General features: G+C 35.0%; 1 pseudogene; it reads right to left on the reverse strand.

Moving 5' to 3' along the window:
• Positions 1 to 20,948, reverse strand: part of LOC110217772 (aldo-keto reductase family 1 member C1-like) — a 37,271-nt pseudogene extending 16,323 nt beyond the window's left edge.
• Between the last annotated feature and the right edge of the window lie 497 nt (positions 20,949 to 21,445).

A 21,445-nucleotide genomic window follows, 5' to 3' on the forward strand; every position in this document is an offset into this window, starting at 1 on the left:
TAATCCATTAAAAAGTTTTTAATGACATTTTAATGACTAATGAAAAATGGATCTGGTCTGTAAATTGCACAAATTAAATTGCATAAGCTAACTTAGTTCAGCATGCCAACATGGCTCTACAGAGAAGAGCTATGAACTCTCTGCCTTATTTTGGAACCATTTTTGCCTAAGGAGATGGACAAAAGCCCAATCTGGCAATTAAAAAAAAAAAAAAACTTCTACCATGCCAGAAGTTGGGAAAAGTTCCCAGTATTCTGAAGAAGTTGAATAGTAATTGTCCTGAGTACCTTCCAGCTCTTGGTTCTATTGCCTACCACTATCATTCCAAAAGTGGGAAAAGATACCAAGAAAAGAGGTAGTCTTTTTTTTTTTCTCTCTCTCTTTTCATCCTCCCAAGAAACATGAGAGAAAATAGCTGTTTTCTTAAATAAAATGACAGGACAAGAATGGATTTTTGTGGTATGACATGTTGGCATTGTGGTAATTCCATTGTAGCTCTGTGTCAATAAGCAATGGGATTATTTTGAGACATTTTTTTTCCTCTCTGCTAACCTGCTCTAAGAGAAAATTGCCTTCAGTCTGAATCAGGTTCAATAGGGATGATTTGGAATCTTTCAGCTCCAAGAAATTGGTTTGAATCTATTCTAGACAGTGTTTGGCAGATGTTTAAAGGTGGTTACTGCTTGATTGAAGGTTTGTAACCCTAACTTCAATTTAAGGAAACCAATATTTAGTGAAAAGAAGACTGGATTAGAATATCTTCCCTGCCCAAACAGACCAGTTTCTGTGACCTCCAAGTCAATAAACTTTTTTAACCCAGTTTTCTCACATGCGAGATGTGGATCATCGTGTATGAATTATATATCTGATAGGGTTGTAACAAATCACACATAATTAGATAAAACTTTTTATTGGGTTAGTGGTGAGGAATGAATTGTAAAGCATAATACACTTTTTAAAAAATTATTTTAAAAACAGTATGGAGAGCAAGGCAAGTGATACACATTAACTACTGTAGAGAACAGAACCATGTCTAGGAATATTTCTGATCTGGGCAAGTAGTATGAGATATGTGCACAGTGGAGGTGATGAAAGAAATCCTCAGACATCTCACAGAATAATAGAATTTGTGAATTGGAAGGTACCTCAGGGACAATTTTGTGCAGCTCATGCATGATGGAATCTGCTCTACAACATACCCAACACTAATTTTCCAGTCTCAACTTGAACAACTCTAAGAGGAGGACTTTACCACCTCTCCACATAAATGCTTACACTTTTGGAAAGATCTAATTATTAGGAATTTGTTTGTTTGTTAGTTTTCCTAGCATCAAGCTTAAACTGACCTCTTTTTATTTTTGTCCCACTGATTCTTCCTTCTGGGGTCAAACAGACCAAATCTAATCACTCTTACACATGGCAGTCCTTAATTATTTGAACACTGCTTCTGTTTCCCATTAGTGTTCTTTTCTTCAGTTTAACCTTCCCCACTGCTTCAATCAGGCCTTGAGTTATGAACTGAAGGCCCTTCACCATACTGTTGCTTCTCCTCTGGACTATCTAGCTAAAACTATCTTGCCCAGAACTGAACACAATACTTCTAGATGAGGTCTAGCAAAAATCTAGCAAGTACAGTGGGATGATCAACTCCCTGTTTCTGGAAGCTATGCCCTTCCTAATTCAACTCAAGGTAGCATTAGATTTTTTTTTCATTACCTAGTGACACTACTCACTCATATGGATCTTACAGTTCACTAAAACTTCTAGATCCTTTTCAGAAGAATTCTGACTACCCATGCCCCCTCCACATTATATTTCTAGAAGCTTATTTTCTTTTCCATAAGTACAAATTTTAGATGTATCCCTGTTGAATTTCATTTTATTAGATTCAAACCAGTGTTCTAGATTGTTGAGATCCCTTTGGATTCTTATTCTGACATCAAATATGTTAATTATTGCTCTGAACTTTGTGTTATATGTAAGAGGCACGTAACTGGGGAAGAGTCTCAAGGTTTTAGTGAGGAAAGAGAGATGACTCCAACTAATCATCTGAAAGCTTCTCATTTATTTAATTATTATTATTAATGAGATGCTAAGCTCTATTATTTCCATAATGTTTATGGGTTACAAATATTATTAGTACCATTTATTTTCAGCTCTCTAAATATGGTACCCTGTTGTAAAACCCCATTTTTTCCTACCCTAATTATGGTTCAATTGAGGAGTATTAAGTACTTAACAAATGTAACATAATAGTGTTGTTGATAAGCAGTATTATTTTCTGAAGAGTGCATCCATTTTCATTTGTCACTATCCTCAGGTAGAACAGAAATGCAATTAAAACCACTCCCTTTCTATCCTTTCCCACTGGCCTAAGTCAAGTATACAAATAATTTAGAATTAATACAGTCAGAGTCCCCAGAGTATCTACTTTCCATTTCCAGCACTACATATGATGTTACATCGGGGAAAACTTTTTTAAAATGCATTCAAGCAATTGACTATCATGATCCCATGATGTATGGTCAACCATGTTTCCTGGCAACAGCTTGAGTGTATGGAGAAATAGAACTGGAAATCAAGTGGTTAAAAAATGATTGTCAAGTTGTAACACATGTTTTTAATAGTGTTGGAGAAATGGATTAATAAGGAAGTAAGACTTGAGTGGGAGTATTTCTCATCAAATGGGAAAGTTTTTCCATGACTTTTCTTATTTATCACAGAACCGTTGATAACAATTCAACACAGAGATAAATCAATTTAATTCTTTTTCACATGTATAAAAAAGCACAATTAGACAAATTAATTTGGCATAATCCTTTTAAAGTCTGGGTTCTAACTTGACTCTATCTCCATCAAGTAATACTTGACTCTTCTCAATTTAGTAACAGAAATGTTCAGTAAAATAATTCTATAATTTCCTTTAAAGAATAATCTCTATTCTCAAAGGATAACTACATTTGAATAAAATATCAATGAAGGAAACATATCATGAAATAGGATGGAAATGTTCCGAAAGATGCAATTTATTTTCTTCTCTAAGTTTTTAATGAATGCATTTGGAATTTGAAGTGATGGATTATGGCTGCTTTGCCCTGATTATTCCATGGGTATGTTAGAAAACAAGCCACTATACAGTAACCAAATAATTGATTAATCAATAAATCATTGCTGGCAAATTAAATTCATGAGTTCCAAACAACGTGGACAAAATTGAGACTTTATATAAATGAAGCTGATGCTGAATTGATTAAAGGGTAACCAGATGTTCCAGTGATGAATAAACAGTATTATCAGATGCTGTACAGAATAACAGTGAAGACAGGTGAGCACTACTTGAATCTTGTTCGTTGAGGGACCTTCTAGCCGAATCATCTAAGTTAATATTATAACTTGTATTATAAAGAGAACATGGATGTCAGGATACATTACTGCTATGTAATAATTATTGACTACTTTCAAAGAACTACGTTATAGATGCTCAAAGATTAAGGATTGAATTTTAGCTTCTCTTTTTTAACTGAGACACTGATATTTTCATATTTCATATGAGATGTTACTCCAAGGGCTCTTTTGTCTGTCTTCTTTTGTTTGGGAGTAAAAAGGGGCAAGTTCCACAATTTTGTGCAAAGTTTGTGATGAAAGAATTGTTAATCTGACATTTTGGATACTAACACTTTTTTTTTTAATGGATACAATCACTACGTATGAAGTATTTTCATAAAAGTGAGGGATAGGCCTGGAAAGAATGCAGTTGCAATTTCATTGGTGTAAGGAATTCCAAGATGAGTAAATTTCTCCTAACAATGGAGATTGTCTATTTCTCTGCCAGTTATAGCCTTAGAAAATTGTTTAGGGCATTGAGAAGTTAATTGACTTTTCCAAAGTCAGATAAGAAGTATATATTAGAAAGGAAAGAAGCAATTTATTGTGTTTACTATGCACTGGGCACTGGGCAAAGGTTTTTACAAATATTGTTTTATTTAATCCTCACAACCCTGAGAAGCAGGTGCTATTATTATCCTTGTTTTATAGTTGAGGAAACCAAAGTGAACAGAGGTTGAGTGACTTGACCAGGGTAACATAACTAGTAAGAATCTGAGGCTGGATTTAAACTCAGGTCTTCCTGACACTAGGGCCAGAGCCCTAGTCTACTCTAGTTACTATACCACCAGCTATGATTAAACAAAGCAGTTAAATCATGAAAAGGACAGAGAAAAAGGGACAGGAAAAATTATTTTGCATAATAGAGAGATTTATATTGTCAAAGGATGTAAGATAGTCCCACTATTACTGGTAAATGTTTTTCATATCTAACATAAATAAAAATGTAATTTTAATATACTTTGCTAATAAATTTACATGAAGAAATTTGAGATGGGTTCTTGATCATTTGGAAAAAGAGGTGAACTATGCTTTCAATATAAAATATTACATTTCTTTGTGAATGGTATAGAATATTTTCCTGCTTGTGTGTGAAGAGTTAAAAACTAGAGAAATATGAATATGAAGATTTGGCTTCAAGTTCATTAAAGAAATAAACCACCATTTTGAGTACTTACAAGGTTCAAAGCATTATAGTATGTTAGCTAATTTATATTTATATGTTTTTTTTTTTAAAGAAGATAAAGCTTAAAAAAATACAGTTGTCTCTTTCAAATCATGGGAGTTTGGGATGCAATGCCCCACCGCGATCAGGAAAATTCATGTAAAATTTCTTTCCCTCCCTTTGTACAAGAGAACAAGTCTGAATTTTTTTTCTTTTATAGGGTGTTTCCAGCACCTTATTGTAAAATTTGGGTACATTTATGATATTAAAAGATAAAATGTCGATATTATACAATACTACACATATACTTTATGCATTTCTTGATTTCTAAAGTTTTTTCTGTGCCATCTGCTGGACTTTGTGTGTTCTCTGCAGCTTCTGCAAAACTCTGCAAAAATTCCCATTTGATTTTTCATACTGACCTGGGATATATTGAAACCGAGATGTGGAAAGTCACAACATGGAAAATTGTAATGTGGACGGGATAGCTGTATACATATTTGGCAATAGGCAAAAAATTTATTTTATTTTTTTAGGCGAATTGGGGTTAAGTGACTTGTCCAGGGTCGCACAGCTAGTAAGTCTCAAGTGTTTGGTCTGAGGCCAGATTTGAACTCATGTCCTTCTGACTTGAGGGCCGGTGCTCTACCCACTGGGCCATGATAGGCAGAAATTTTAAAAAGCAGTTAGGTGGCACAGTGCATAGAACGCCAGGCCTAAAGTCAGGCACGCTCATCCTCCTGAGTTCAAATCTTATTTCAGACATTTACTAACTGTATGACCATGAACAAGTCACTTAAGCTTATTCATTTTCTTCATTTAGCAAATGACTCCAACGTCTTTTCCAAGAAAACTCTAAATGGGGTCACAGAGTCAGACATGATGAAAAATGACTGAATAACAAAAAAAAATAAAAAGCCTGTCAGTTTAATAGGGATAATTTGAGGAGGTATGAGGTTTTAAGTAAAAGGTACATCTATGAGAGTTAGGGGACTCTCATTTTTAAGTCATCAAAATTTGATGGATGGCAGAGGAACAGGGTTAGTGAAGAAAATGACATAAGAATCTGAGAAGAATTGTTGACACAGCAAAGGGGGATGAAAAGACTTTCTATCAAAGCAGTGCCAAATACAATGTCACCTGAAAGAATTCGTCTGAATGTTTTCTGATTTGCTGCACAGAGAATTGACTACACTGAGCAAAAGCTTCAGGGTCAGCACTTGCTCTTCAGCGCCCCCTAGAACTGGAAAGCAGTGAGGCTTCTCTTAAGGTTTTGTCATTCACTGCTGCCACCTCTGGACTGAAAAGGAAAAGCAAAGGGAGTTTTGCAGCTATCTTTGCATTCTGATGAGACGACTTAAAGAAAGTGTCAATTTGAGCTGTGTTGCTGTGAGCTTGACTCTGATGGGACAACAGAACATCTGGGTGAGTGAATAACTGGCTGAGCTGTCTTATGTAGACCAGAGATAGCTAAGTTGATGAGCTTTGCATTTTCCTAGCTTAAAGTGAACTTCTGCACACACGTTAGGTGCTAACATGTGAACATCCCTTTAAGGGTGATGGGTAATTGAAAGAACTTTTTAAATGCTAAGTTCAAGTATAAAACAGATGATTTCCCTAGCTGAAGAGTAATGAAGATCAATAGTTGAGCAGTGAGCAGAAGGGCAGTTTTGTATGATGTAGTATTCCAGAATGGATCAATAACAGAGCTTGTAGTTCAGAGTGGCTAGTTACACTAAACATGTTAATTTTCCTCCCTCATGCTCTTGCCTCTCTGTTCTTGTAAACATGTGCCTACTCTTCTCCATCGATATTGAATGCTTGGTGAGATCTGGGTTCGCATGTCTGTCATGATGCATTTTATTATTTGTGCATTTGTTTTAATTAGATTTTGTTCTTAAATTAAAAAAAAATTCCTTTCCTCTATTTCCTGCACTATTAGGGGAAAAGAGAAGAAAATAATATTCTTTACATATTTTTGTATCATGCAAAACATGCATGTGAGCAAGTGTATGCACATACGTGTGATTCTCCATCCTGAATCCATCCTTTCTGTCAGGAGTTATATAGCATATTCCATTATAATCTTCTGGAATCAAAGGTGATCATTGCTTTGATCAGAGTTTTTATGACTTTCAAAGTTCTTTGTTTCTATAGTGTTATTATGATTGCATAAAAGTGTTTTCCTGGTTTTGCTCATTTTATTCTTCATAAGTTTAGAAAAGTCTTCAAAATTATTTACTTGTATAATATTAATGCTGTAGTATAAACTGTCCTACTGATTCTATTCACTTGCTCTGCATCAGTTCATCCAAATATTTGCATGTGTCTTTGAAATCAGCTATTTCCTTGTTCTTATAGCCCAATACTATTTAATTTACATTCATTTATCACATTTTGTTTGTTATTCCCTAATTGATTGACATCTCTTCATTTCCAATTTTTGCTACCACAAAAAAAAAAAAGAGTTACCATAAATACGTTTGTACATATAGGACCTTTTCCTTTTGCTTTGATTTCTTCTGGGTATATACCTAGCAGTGGTAAAGCTGGGCCAAAAGACATGAATACCTTTTTGTGTATAATTCTAAATTGCTTTCCAAGATGGTTAAACCCATTCATTGCTCTGTCAACAGTGCATCAATAAGCCTGTTTTCTAATAGTCCCTCCAATCTTTTCCATTTTTTTTCTTTCTTTTTTTGGATGGCCAAATTTGACAATATGATGGATATGAAGGAGACCTCAGAAGTGTTTTAGCTTGTATTTCTCTAATTACTTGTGATTTGAAGTTTGTTTTTTGTTTTCCTTCTATGATCCTGTCTATTCTTTGTTTGGTTATGAGCATTTTTTACTTTCAATCCATAAATCTGATGGGCAATTATTTCTTTGTTCCTTGTCATTGATAAGAATTGTATAACATTACTCCAGTTCCCATATTCTGTTCTGCAGCAAAACTGTACTATTTGCCTTCCCCTGAACACATCCATACCCTGTTGTTGCAACAAAACACTATTTTCTCTCTTCATTGAAATTTTACCTATATTTAAATATTTAGACCAAGGATCATCTGTGTCATAAATCATTTATTGATTCCCCAAAATATGTAACATGATCATAATTGTAAAACCATCAATTTTCATAAAAATCAAGTAGTCAAACTTTTGTTTTTATTTTACAGGTGAAGAAAATGAAGCAAAGTGACTTTTCCAAAGGTCAAATAGATACTAAGTAGAAGAGCCAGAATTTGAACACAAGTCCTTTGATTCCAAATCCAGCTTATATATTACACTGCATTCATGGAATGTAGCTGGCAGAAATCAAATGACCTCACCTTCCTCTTATCTTCTATAACTCCAATTGACTTTTTTTCAAGTTTTATCTTACACTAAATTCCTTGTGTATCCTAGGACCTAAGTCAGTAATTCTCAAATAGCATGCTTGGAATTTTTGATAGATATGAGGCAAAATCCTCATCCAAAACTCCTTACCCTTAGCTACATTTTTTTTCTTCTTGCTTAGTGTATTATTTTAAACTTCAAATGATAAGATGTAGTGCTATATGTCTGTGATCTACCAGGCTGCCAGAATCTAAGAGCTCTGGAAAAATAAACACACATAGATGTATACAAGGATACATATTTATATGTACACTTGCATGTGTGGGGTATATGGGATATTCAGGGAAAATTAACACTTCTGGTGTGAAGGCTTGCTGAGCCCTTTTCAGGGCTGTTCATCTACCTTTGGTATCTACCTTCACCCAACTCTCAGTTGTTGCTCCAAGAAGCTGTAGCAGGTGCAGCAGCCACATCCCAGAAAAACCGTCTTCTCAGACAGGCTAAACCAGGTTGAGGAGAAACAACAGGCCTCAAACCCTTCAGAGAGTTAAGGGGACGTCTATCCCAAACATTTCATGATGTCCCCCAGTAGAATGGGCTGATGAGACCAATTTGTTTCAGTGATGTTCCACAAAGGCAGCTGAAGCAGGTGGCATGGATCTCGATCAGACATCAAAGATGTCAAAATCAACTACTACATTCCAAGCCATCACTGGTCATCTTGACTTTTATCTTGTCTCTGAACTTTGCTATCTCTGGAAGAGAGAGTGAGGCTGATGATTTCATGAAACTCTGCCTTACTTAAATCCAATTCATCCAAATCATCACTTGTGATGTCATTGGTCCTCTCTGAAAATGAAGGACAAACAGAAACATGCACGTGTACATATATGTGTATATGACATTAACCATTAAATATAAACATATCTAAAATCACAGCTGAAATATATACATGTATTTAGACATATGCATTTCCATTTACTTGGGATAATATAAAGAAATGCACTGGTTCTCAATGGTGATGTGGAAGCTGCCTTGGTTTATCAAAATAATGCTGTCCTAGCACAAATACAACAAGGTGATCTGTGTCTGAAAAGCCTAAGAATATGAGCCTGGTAAACAGCATACATGTCTATTATAGAAGGGTCAGCCAAGCAAAATTTAGAGAGGCTCATCACCAGGTGATGAACTGATTTGTCAATACTCATAGAAAGTATAGAGAAGTAGCTATTTGTATCAGTGGAGGGTCCACCCACAAAAATGAAACCACAAAACTCTAAAGCTGGGGTTCTTACCTGAGGTCTGTGAAATTAAAAAAATTTATAACTATATTTCAATTGGTTTCTTTTTCTAATCCTATGCATTTTATTTTATGTATTTAACAAACGTTATTTGGAGAATCAGTCCATAGGCTTCACCAGACTCCCAGAGGGGTCCAAGATTAAAAAAAAAAATAAGGAGAATTTCTTTCATTATATCATAGTGAGTACCTGGAGTTTGAAGACAGAGGAATTATAATCTAATGCCAGCTCTGCTATTTTCTGTATATGTGACCACAGGAAATTTCTTAGTCTCTCTGGACCTCAGTTTCATCACTGATAAAATCAAGGGGTTAAACTAGCTGATCTCTAAGATGCTTCCTAGCCCTAAATTCCATGATCCTAGCTTGCCTTGGAAATTAAAATGTGATTTATGCTATATTATATGGGGAAATACAATTCTTTAGTTCACAAATTGGCAGACTGAGGCCTTGCATGGTTCATATATTTTATTCTTCCTACTATCCATTTTGGAGAATTGTACTAGCTCATCCAAAAAAAAATCACAAGCCCCCAAGCTAAAAAAGATTTACTATTGGTGTTGATAGAACTTTAATCCCTTTCCCAGGGATGATGAATGAATTGAAGAAATTATGTCATTATATGCAACATCAAACAGGTAAAACAAAATATATCAGGATTACAAATCTTATATTGTGGCTTAGCAGAGTGGCCGTGGGTGAATAAAAATGTGCAATACCTTTTTGGTCTTGTTGGAGGTCAGCCTTATGAGAATTTAATCACACAAACATCTTTGGTATTCTTATACATTCTGAGTTCTGAGTTATAGGTGTTGCTGCTATATGAAGAGATATTTAGAGATGGCAATTGAATATAAGGCAAAATTATTTCAATTGGTCTTTAGGAAAGATAGCTGATTTTTGAAATGGATACTGTTACATAGGTGCCTTAGAAATGTAGTTCAAAGGAGACAGAGTTGTTTTCTCTTGCCATCCTGGATATAGTACTCAGGTACAGCTTGGGTATTTTAAACTGAATATGCTGAAACTGTGGCAAAGGAATAGATTATTGGTGTAAAGATGGAATTTTGAGAAGGACCCTAGCTAGGCTTCACCTGAATCTCTTCATTATCTCTGGAATCCTCTTTTTCTTTGCTGCCACATTGGCTCCCTGGGAAATATCCATTCTGCCCCACCCACCCTCCATTTGGACCACCATTTTTGGGAGTATTTAAGGTATGCTTCACCTCCTTCTTTCCTGAGCTTTCTCTGGACATCATTTTTCTTTGCATTTGCTACATGACCCTATATTCTTTAGGTAGTCTTCCTCCCCTCCCATATGTATGCTCTTTTGTTGTCCCCACCATTAGTAAGGTTCTTGACTAGAAGAACTATCTTGTTTGCATTCATTTATGTCCCTATAGTAAGCATTTAATTTTCTCTCTCCCTTTCTATGTCTCTGCCTTTGACCCTCCCTATCTAAGTACCTAAAGATATGAACAGAAAGTTCTCAAAAGAAGAAAAGTAAGCAATCAAAAATCTTGTGAAAGAATAGCTCCAAGTCACTACTAATAAGAGAAGTGGAAAGGAAAACAACTCATACCCATCAGATTGGCAAAGATGAAAAAAAGTAAAATGATGAGTGTTGGAAGTGATACATGATATAGAGAAAGGAATTATGAGGAAAAAGTAACAGCTGGGTGACTGGTTCACTCATCCATAGGGCAGATAGCACAGCTGTGACAGATCACGGGAATGTTCAATTGATCATGAACTTGGCCTTGACTGATAACCCAGACAACTGCTGAAGTTATTATTCCCCTTTCTTCTCCCTTCTTGTCTGAGAAGATGGATTTGTGTCCCAAGTTTTCTGTTTTGTAAAGTTTAAAGTTTTAAGTCAATTCAATATAGATAAAATCTGATCTTTTAATTGTTTTTGTTTCATTGAATGTAAACATGTGTATAACCACATACCTACGTAGATATGTATGTATATGTATGCACATATATCTATGCATGCACACACACACACTTATTATCCATATGTTTACATGTCTTCTTTCCAATTAAATTTATGAAGTCCTTGAGGCTATGAATATATAGTGCTATCTACTCCTTTCTATGGTCTATTCTACATTGCCTAGCAGAGTACTGCATATTTTGTTAAATAAATATTTTTGATAGTTCCTAAAATTTAAAAGTTCTGATTTTTCAAAATAGATTATTAGGCATACTCTAAAATGAAAACTGGATTGGTTAATAAAGAAATGAGAGCATTCTTTTTTTGGTTTTATTTCATTTAATATACAGAAAAGAAATATTTAGTGAAAATATTAAAAAAAAATTCTGAGCTCTGAAGTCTGCCTACCCACTTAATGAGAAGAACTACTATTTAGTAAATCTAACTGCAAGTTTCACTTATACTTATGAGCCCTATTCTCTCTACTGGGTCACTAACAGAGACCCATTAATAACAGTGTCTGCAATTATGACATGTAGATCTCCTGGGCTAAACAGCATAACAAAAATTTATAGGAACTCCTTTGCAGCCTTAGTTTCCCTAGCTATGAAATGAGATATTTGCAATGGGCTGAGATTTGGAAATACTGTTTTCTCCCCTAAATAAATCTAGAAATGACATAACTTTATAAATGAGTGGAAAGAGGCTTATAGTGGGCATTATCCAATGACTATTTACTTCATATCTCTTTATTTGCCTGGAAGAAAGGGAATAGTAAATAGATTTTTTATTAAGTCTAGCATGCAGGAAATTTTATGGGTGAAAGTCTCTACTTTTATAGGAGCCATATTTAGTGGCTCATGCACAACTTGTCTACTTCCATTCAATATTATGATCCCATTTTACAGTTGAGGAAACACGAGGAGATGCAAGGAGGTTATTGGAACTTGTTCAAGGCCACACAATGCCTAAGTGCCAAAGTCAGGAAGAATGTTCCCAAATTTCTGGGCACTTGGTCTGCGTACTGACCCACAGGAGCCAGCTCTTCTGGCATTATTTACTGTGAGCAAACTGGTAGCTTATGCTGGTTATAAAAATATATTTTTGATGAACAAAACCTACCAGTATAACTCTATCCTATTTTTTTGCATTCTCCCCACCTCTCAAACTGTTACATAATTGGAAAAATAATTTTCAAAGGAATAAGTATGTAGTCTGCAAAAAAAAAAAAAAAGCGTGAGTGTTGTTACCATAGTCCCCTTGTTGGGTTCATAGATTGTCAATGTATTATTTAATTATCCCCAGGGATAGCATTTGGAATAAAATATGCCTTTTAAATAGAGATGTAAATGAAACCGAGTTCTTCGATAGGACTCTTGACTGAAAAGATTTCTTGACAGAAAGCTCCTGTTAGAATCCAATTATGCTAAACTGTGAAATGTTAAAAGCACTTCATCACAATGTACACTTTTCCCCCCTCTAACTCAAATGCAACCTGGTACTTGGTTCACCTGGGGCCTTCTTTTAATGGGAGCCCAGAGGAACTACATTATGGAACTGGTGAAACTCAGAAATATTCTTCTCAGGTCTTTTAAAACTAAGTTCCAGCCTCCTTAATAAGCATTCTGACAAGGTACAGTATAGGCTCCCTGGGTAATCAGTCAAGTTCACATCCAAGCCATAAAGGAGAAAGCAGAGCTATTACAGTGAGCTCTCAGTATGAACAGCACCATTGTTCCCATAATAATACCAAAGAGGCCTCTAATGGTAGAGGGTTTAGGGATAGGGGGTGATGGAGTGAGAAGAAAAATGGTGTCTACCTTAGTCCTTCGGAGTCTCATGTTGCTTCCCTGCAGTTGAAAAGATTTTGTGTTTAGATAAAAGAAAAACAAACAAGATTACCTAAAATGGAGCAGTTCTACTTAGCACTGACAAATGTATCATCCATTGGGAGGTTTGGAACTCACCTAGTTCACCTTCGGGCCCAGATCCAAGCGAGCAATCACAAGCATAAACACCTGGATTATTTCTTTTTAATCTGAAAGAGATAATTAGAACATAAGTGTGCTTATTAAAAACATAATTTTCAGTTATGACTGGCAGACTCTGATTTTCAAATTCCTGCTTCAGGAAAATGTGCATTTTAAATTGAATTTTCGCCCCACTACATTAATGAAATCTAGTTTTTACTGGTTTCTTCTTACAAAGGTAAAAGTTGTCCATTTATAAAAAACGATTTGGATGAATTCAGCTATATGTTTAAAATTGTGAATAAAATATTTTGAAATATGTTCAGGATAATATATTAATTTGTACATATTGACATATTTCACAAGTATGTGTACAAAGGTATCTGTGCATATTTCACCTCCAAAATGAGGCAATTGGACTATGTGACCTTTAAGATACTCTCCCATTCTAAATCTAGGATACTATGAAATACTAACTTCCATGAGTGTGGTTAGAGGACAGTCATTATTCATTTTGGGAGGAGCAAGTGATCATATGACACTCAAATGAGACTGCTAAATAAGGAGGGGGGAGAGAAGACAGGGAGAAGACATAGAGGAGAAGCTCACCTAGCCCACCATTTGTTTGACATATATATATATATTAATCATAATCAAATCAATACCATCATTGCTCCTCAAAAGAGTTTGTCAAACAATCTATTACCCTATAGCTACCTGAAACTTTCCAAATTAAAATAGTCCTGATTGGACACTGCTACCTTTAGATGTTAATCTCCCACCCCTCATTAATGAGTAAGCTTTTTAAAAGCAGTTTTTTTGTTCGTTTTGTATTTTGGTATCTCCAGTGATTGGCATATCATAAAGTTTTAGTAATTAAAAAAAATTCCATGTAGATATTGAGATTTTATTATTTCCAATTTCTTGGAGGATGAAAAATTATGTTAAGGCTCTCTAAATTTAGTGCCTTCTAAATTTGATGTCCTAAAATAACGATCTGGTTGCCTTGACCTAATTTTGGCTCCATCTGAACGTACTATAAAGTGTGTACAAAGAAAATTCAAAATAAAATAATAATATTCTTAATTCAGGTTAAAACTAACTTTATAGCTGCAGAAACTACAAATTAAATATAGTTAGTAATCTGTTTATTTCTCTTTTTTACAATTTATAGGGAGCATGATTTAAATGGGCCAAGTCTCTTAAAAAGAAACAAACAAAAAAAACCCAACAAGCTTTCCTAATGTATGAACTTATGACTTCTTAATTGCTATTATTTAAAATAGATTTTTGTGGACAAATTGCAGATTTACATTACCTAAGTACACCTGTATCAGTTCCCCTTTCCCCCTCAGAAAGAAAAAAAGGAGAAAGAGAAAAAATAAAATCAGTAAAACTGATAAATAAATTGAAAAAAACCCAGCATAATATTATACGCAATGTTCCACATTTGTGAGCCCCTTCTGCAAAAGAGCATGAAGTGATATCTTCTTATATCTGCTTTCAGGTCTACTTTGTCCTTGATAATTTCATGACATTCATTTTTTTTTAAAATTTATTTGTGGTTGTTCTTTTAATTTGTTTTGATATAGTAATCAAGTACATTATTTTCCTGGTTCTGCTTTGTATCTTTGCATCAGATAATGTAAATCTTTCATGCTTCTCTGTATTTTTCATGATCACAGTATTTTATACTTGGAATTTGGACTGGACTTGGAGTCTATTTGGTTCAAAGTTCAAACCTTCCTTCAGATACTTAACCAACTGTGTAATCCTAAGCAATCAATTTTTTAGCCTCATCAACAAAATGGTGATTATAGTAGCACTTACTTCAAAGGATTGTATTGAGATTCAATTAAGATAACATATGTAAAATATCTTGCAAATCTTAAAAGTGTTATATAAGTGTGAGTTATGATTATTATTATAGCACAACTATATTCTATTACATTCATGTACTGCAATTTAACTGTTTCCCTGTTGATGAACAATGACTTTGTATCCAGTTATTTTCTACTACAAAAAATATGCTAAAACCATTTTTGAAATTATGAAACTTTATTTTCATTAATGGCTTTTTGTATCTAGCAGTGACTTCTCTGGGTCAAAAGTTACAGATATTTTAGTTACTTTATTTGCGTAATTCCAAGTAGCTTTCCAGAAGGTTTATACTAGTTCTACCAACAACATATTATCTTTTAACCAAGAAATAAAAGCTGTCTAAAGATAGTTTTTTTCCCCCCCTCACTCTTCAGCCATTTTCAGCTCTCCTTCAGTTTAATGCTTGGTGAAGAAGGTTAGGGCAGATTATGATGTATTGTCTAAAGATGGAAGCCTGTATGCCATAATTAAGACATTCAGAAGCCTTTTACCTACATATTCTTTGGCTCTCATGTAGGAAGGCAGCAAGCCAAAGTGGGTAAAATGGAAAGGGTGCTGATTCTGGAATCAAAAGACTTGCACTGAAATCCAAGATTTCTCACTTACTCTTTATGTGGCCTTGCACAAGTCCCTTAAATCCTCTAGTCCTAATTTTACTAATTTTTAAAGTGAAGGGGATGAATTGGATGATCTCTTTTAGCTTGAAATCAATGACTGATTATCAGGCGATAAGGAGTCAGAAAGTATGTGTGTATGTCAAATCTAATTCTAGAAATAATAAGTAAATAACTTGAAATATTTGAAAATTTAATGCTAATGATTCGGTATAATTCTTTAGCTTTCTTAATGAAATATGGAGAGTTCTGCAGGTGTATAAACAAAATCTCAAATATCGATAGATGTACTGAGTCAATTACCATTATTCTGTTACTAGCTATTTTTAGGCATTATAGCTTTAGAAGATAATTCTATTTGTGCTTTTATATAGTTTTTTTTTTGGAAGAGATATAAATCAGGTTTGGAAAGGAGGGACAGGACGAGGAAACTGGGGTCCAGAGAAGTTTAGTGAATTGATACAGTGGCAATGTTTGGATTCAAATATAGATCCCATGACTCCAGATGCTGGAAAGCAGCACTTTACTCAGTTGCCTTCTTATGTGGAAAATAAAGAATAAATGGAGAAAAAAGACTTTAGAAAGTGACATATGGGTCTTAATTATGGTGAATGAGTGAAATAGTAGAAACTGCCTTTGTACACACACAAACATTACATTTAGGAAAGACCATAGTGAAATTCTTCCTTTTGGTTTATACACCTATAAAATCAATCTCATTATTTTATCACCATACGTCAATTCTTTGCTGAATCCCATCTGCCATTATTTTAATATAAGACTTGTTATTTTATCTGGGTGACCTTGGGTAAATGATTTAAGCTCTCTGGGCTTCAGCTTTATCACCTGAACAATTAGAGAGTTGGGTTGAATAATGAATTTCTTGTGTGGTCTTGTGTGGCCTATAATCTATTTTTAAGGATTATGGTTGGTATTAATCACCACTTATTCAATGTATATTGTTTTTGTTGAGTCATGTTTTTTCAGTTGTGTCTGACTCTCCATGTCCCCATTTGGGGTTTTCTTGGCAAAGATCACGAAGTGGTTTGCCGTTGTCTTCTCCAGCTCATTGTACAGATGAGGAAACTAAGGCAAACAGGATTAAATGACTTGCCCAGAATCACATAGCTAGTAAGTGTATGAAATCAGATTTGAACTCGGGAAGAAGATTCTTCCTGAATCCAGACCTGCTACTCTATCAACTGTACCACCTAGCTACCTAACTTAATGGACACTAGCCTACTATGTCGCTGAAGTCAGCACTGTTGGTGCCATAAATTAAACTTGTCCAGATATCAGTTGAGTAAACCAGTTAGTTTAATTTTGTATTATTTGAGTTATAGGGCACTTGGCATTGAGCTCTAGATTGGAGGGGAGGAAAACACACTGGACATGGAAATAAAAGAGCAGAGTCTGATGAAGAGGACATTCCAAAGTTTTCAAAGGATTTCTGTAGTATTTCATCTGCAAGATGTAACATCATTCATGAAAGAGAGAGATCTGAGAATATGTATCTTCTATCACTTCATAATTAAAACTTCATAGCTGGGCCACAGAGTCTCTGTGAATTTGCTTAGACAAATTGAGGGTCTCAAAACATGAGTTTGACTCACTTCTGTGTTTTTCTATCTGATATATCATTCTATTATGTCTATTTGTAGGATGAGTTAAATTAAGCTTGAAATTGCGTGAGAGAAATCTGGCTCAGAAGCATTTTGCAAATATTATGACAATTACATGAGAGCAAAATGCAGTGCAGCACTATTTGCAAAGAATCATATTTAAATGCTAGGAAAAGTAGGTAACTCAACTAGTCAAATAATTGCAAGGCAAAGTAGAGTTCATTTAGTACAGGACAGGGATTTGCTTTTTTGTTTGTTTTAACTTTCGCAGGCTGGTAAAGCCAATGGACACCTCAAAATAATATTTTAAATGCATATAACAAAATAGATAGGATTATCAAAGAAACTAAGTCTATTAAATATAGTTATCAAAACATTAGAAAACAGGTTCACAGACCCCATCTTCAGAACCTTTGTCTAGAAGTTTATGTGAGACTTTATATTGATCTCCAGCATGGGAACTTTCATTATTTATGCAAAAGTAAACACTCTGCTACACTAACTTATTTTTCCATTTTTTGGGGGTGGAGTTGGGGTGAGAAGAGAATATTGAAGGTATTTGAGTGTATTTTTTTTTTTTAGGGATGGGTTATGTATTTTCCTTAAGGAAGTTATCCTCAGGGCATACATAATGTCCCTGTGGAACTTTTCATTTAATCTGGTGGTTCTCACTAATCCTGCTCCCCCCAACATTTTACATAGCTTTAATCATTTCTATTGTGAATGCATCTAGTACTCTAAGTACAGTTAGGTCTACTTGATGTTTCAGTCTTAACCATCAGTTATGGGATACAAGGAAGATTTTACAAAATAATCAGACCAATGAAATAGTCAATAGGTCTTTATCGGAAAATGTTTGAAGACACAAGAGGAGGAGATCAAGACCTAATATCCAGGAGCATGATGGAAAACTGCGACAATGAGGGAAGACAACAAGTGTTTGCTGGGACGTCCAGCAGCCTAGCAATGGCCCTTTGGATAAAGAAGCTGTCCTTAGATTCAGCACATCCAGGTTTGTCTAGCTACCTATTACTTCTCTTTGTATAAATGGGTTAGTCCTGGTTTATTATCTCCTTCACATCTGAGTATCTTTTTGATGGAACAAAAGATTATGAGATTTATAGGGAAGGGATAGATTCTTACTGAGATACATCTGATTGGTTTTCTACTTCAGATATTATAAGCGGACCGCTGCTGGTATGGTTAAGACTAACAAGCCAAGTAAGAAGGATACAGGTATGGATTTTGGAAGTTTCTAGAAAAGAATGAAAAAAAATAATGTTAGAAAAAAAGCAGGCGGCATAACTATCAGAGCTGTTACAATGATGAGACAAATAATGGATTTACCATTAATAAACAAATCTGAAGGGGATAGAAAAAAAATTAACTTCTGCAGAAAAAGCTTAATACTCAAGCAAACATTGAAAGAAAAATTGAAATAAGCATGGACTATGACATACCTGCTTCTATGTTCTCCCATAAGGGTGATACTTGAAACATCAAGCCACGATGCAATTTGTGGGATTTGCTTAATAGACATTTGACATTGCACCTTGTCTCTGCACCGTCTAAACGATGATCTCCAGGTTCATCTATTCTGGCAACCCAGACCAGGCTTAAGGCTCATCTTCCTGTTGGTGGTCATTTTTCCCTTCAAGAAACAATGCACTATATGGTGCTTTGTAGTATATGATACTATATGTTCAGTGGGATTCAAATACTAGTACATTTTATAGTGTAGCTCAGTAATATATTGGAGAAATAATCTCACCTCATTTTAAGGAAAATAATCAACATAGTAGAATTTTATTTTTGGAAGGGTTTTAAAGATTATCTATTCCTCCCTTCCCTCCAGGATTGTTCTGGTAAGTGTTTAAAACCTGGCTTTTAAACATAGGAAGAATAGTTTTTATTTGATAGATTCGATTTGTTAGATTTTTATTTGACAAATTGCTTAACCATTAATTATTAAAATTTTGAAAGTGCACCTGGAATAGCGCATTGAAGTTTCATCTTCTTTAATACAGACAGATCCCAGATTTAAAGATTTTGTTTTTGTCATAGAGATTACCTCAGATATGGGTATTTGGCAGCCTCAAGGCTTACAGTGGCTAGTGTTCTTAAAGGTTTTGAGTAAACTATCATATATTCATTGTTTGCTTGTAATCACAGAATGTGATTACTTTCTAAATTTCTTAGGATTGATTTCTGTTCCAGAATGGATTTGAACTAAAAAAGGATGGTTGAAATTGTTGAGAACTGAAGGGGAATGCCATTCCTATGACAGCTCATCCACGCTATTATATATAGGGTGAAATGAAGACGTCATCCATGAAAGTTGAGGAGACTAAGGAATTGAGTAGTTAGGATACTGGAGGGGATATCAACATATATGTTGAAGTACTTAGTATATATAAAGGTAAAATGGGAGGGAAGAGGAAGATTGTGAGCCTAATACTAACTCTGAGTTAAAGTTACTTTTCTTGGAAAAAAAAGTAGATAACACTTGCACTGCTGCATAAAAAGTGCCTGATAAACTTTGAAATGCTACATAAATGTGGACCATTGTGTCTGTCTTATTGGACACAGGAAAAGCAGATCTTATAAGAGAATAACTGCCCTTGAACTATGCCTAGGCTTCACCATGGTGCATGGCTTAACCATAATGCTGGATTTAATTTCTATGAAAATCAACAGATTGTAATCTATTCTTTTGAGAGAACTCCATTGTCTAAGGGCCACAAATCTACTGAGTCTTCTGATAATACCCATCATTAAAAGGATGATTGGGATATTCCTTGAATTGATTAAGAGTCAGGTAGGGAAAGTTTTTGTTAACCCTATCAGTGACTTCCATGTCCTCTGGAGTCAACTGGAAATCAAACACCTGAAAGTTCTCTTGGATCCCCTTTTCACTGAAACTCTTTGCCAACAGTACTACCCGTTGATGAATCTGGTAACAGACAACAACCTGGGCTGGGGCCAATAGTGCTTCTTGACAATGGCTTCCAGGACCAGGTCATCTAGGAGAATGGGAGTTTTTTCATCTACCCATGGAGCCTCTCTGTGGAATCCCAAAGCAGTGCATGCTACCAATATGATATCATTCGACTTGCAAAATCCAACAATTTGCTCTGCTTCAGGTAAGGATGGCATTCCACCTGACTGCAGATGGGTTTATATTTAGGCCCAGTTTTATTCAGGATCACCTTCTATTTCCTGTGTTTGAAGTTGGACACTTCAATGGACTTCCTGAGGCCTGCATCCTTACATTTCTCTATGGCCTCCCAAGTATCTCACAAATGCACAGAGTCACTGAAAATTTTGTGGTTTTCATCCATTGGGACCTTGTCTTTGCCAGGCATAAGAGAGCCAGGCCAATGGATAATATAGAGATCAAGGTAATCAAGCTGGAGGCTCTTCAGAATCACTTCCAGGGCAATCCTGACCATTTTGGGGTGGTGGTGCATACTCCAAAGTTTCCTTGTGTAGAATATGTCCTCTCTGGTCACGGTTTCATCTGCAATCTTTGCGAAGATTGCCTGTCCAACTTCTTTTTTCATTTTCATATAGGAAAGTTCCATCAAAAAGGCAGAAGCCTTCTTCCACAGCCACCTTTGTTAGCATCTCACTTTCATTTTTGGGAGCACTTTTAGGTCCATAAGTGCCAAGTCCCAGCACTGGAATGGTATTCCCATCATTCATTGTCACACTATGAACTCTGGAAAGAGCCATTTCTTTTTACCTCACAGGTCAGGTCAATTCTCTATAAAGTCAGAAAATTTCCACACTGTGGACTAACTGGCTTTTTGAAGAAAAAAAAAATACAAGGCACATTCTTAAGTTTTATCTGCCTTATTAATATGTCTCCATCACTTTCATAAGTCTAGACAGTAACAGCAACAACAACATTAATAATAATAATAATAATAATAATAATAATAATAATAATAATTGAGCCTTAAAAGTCCCAATTTCTGAGTTGTAAATGTTCTCATCGAAAATATAACACTTGGTTCTATGAGTTGGTATAAGCATCCTTGTCTTCCTTTCTTTCAATTCTGGGATCTATAAAATCAATGACAAATGTTATTATATTATTATTTATGGAATTATAATTAAGGGGAGTTCTTATCTCCTTTCTTCTTCCATTTTTCCTGTCATATTTTGTCCACTAGATAAATATCCATTTTTCAAAAATTTAAAAAAAAATCCAAGTTTGAGATACTTTA

The sequence above is a fragment of the Phascolarctos cinereus genome, unplaced genomic scaffold (assembly GCF_003287225.1).
Source record: "Phascolarctos cinereus isolate Bilbo 61053 unplaced genomic scaffold, phaCin_HiC Scaffold_3;HRSCAF=262, whole genome shotgun sequence".
Lineage (NCBI taxonomy): Eukaryota > Metazoa > Chordata > Mammalia > Diprotodontia > Phascolarctidae > Phascolarctos > Phascolarctos cinereus.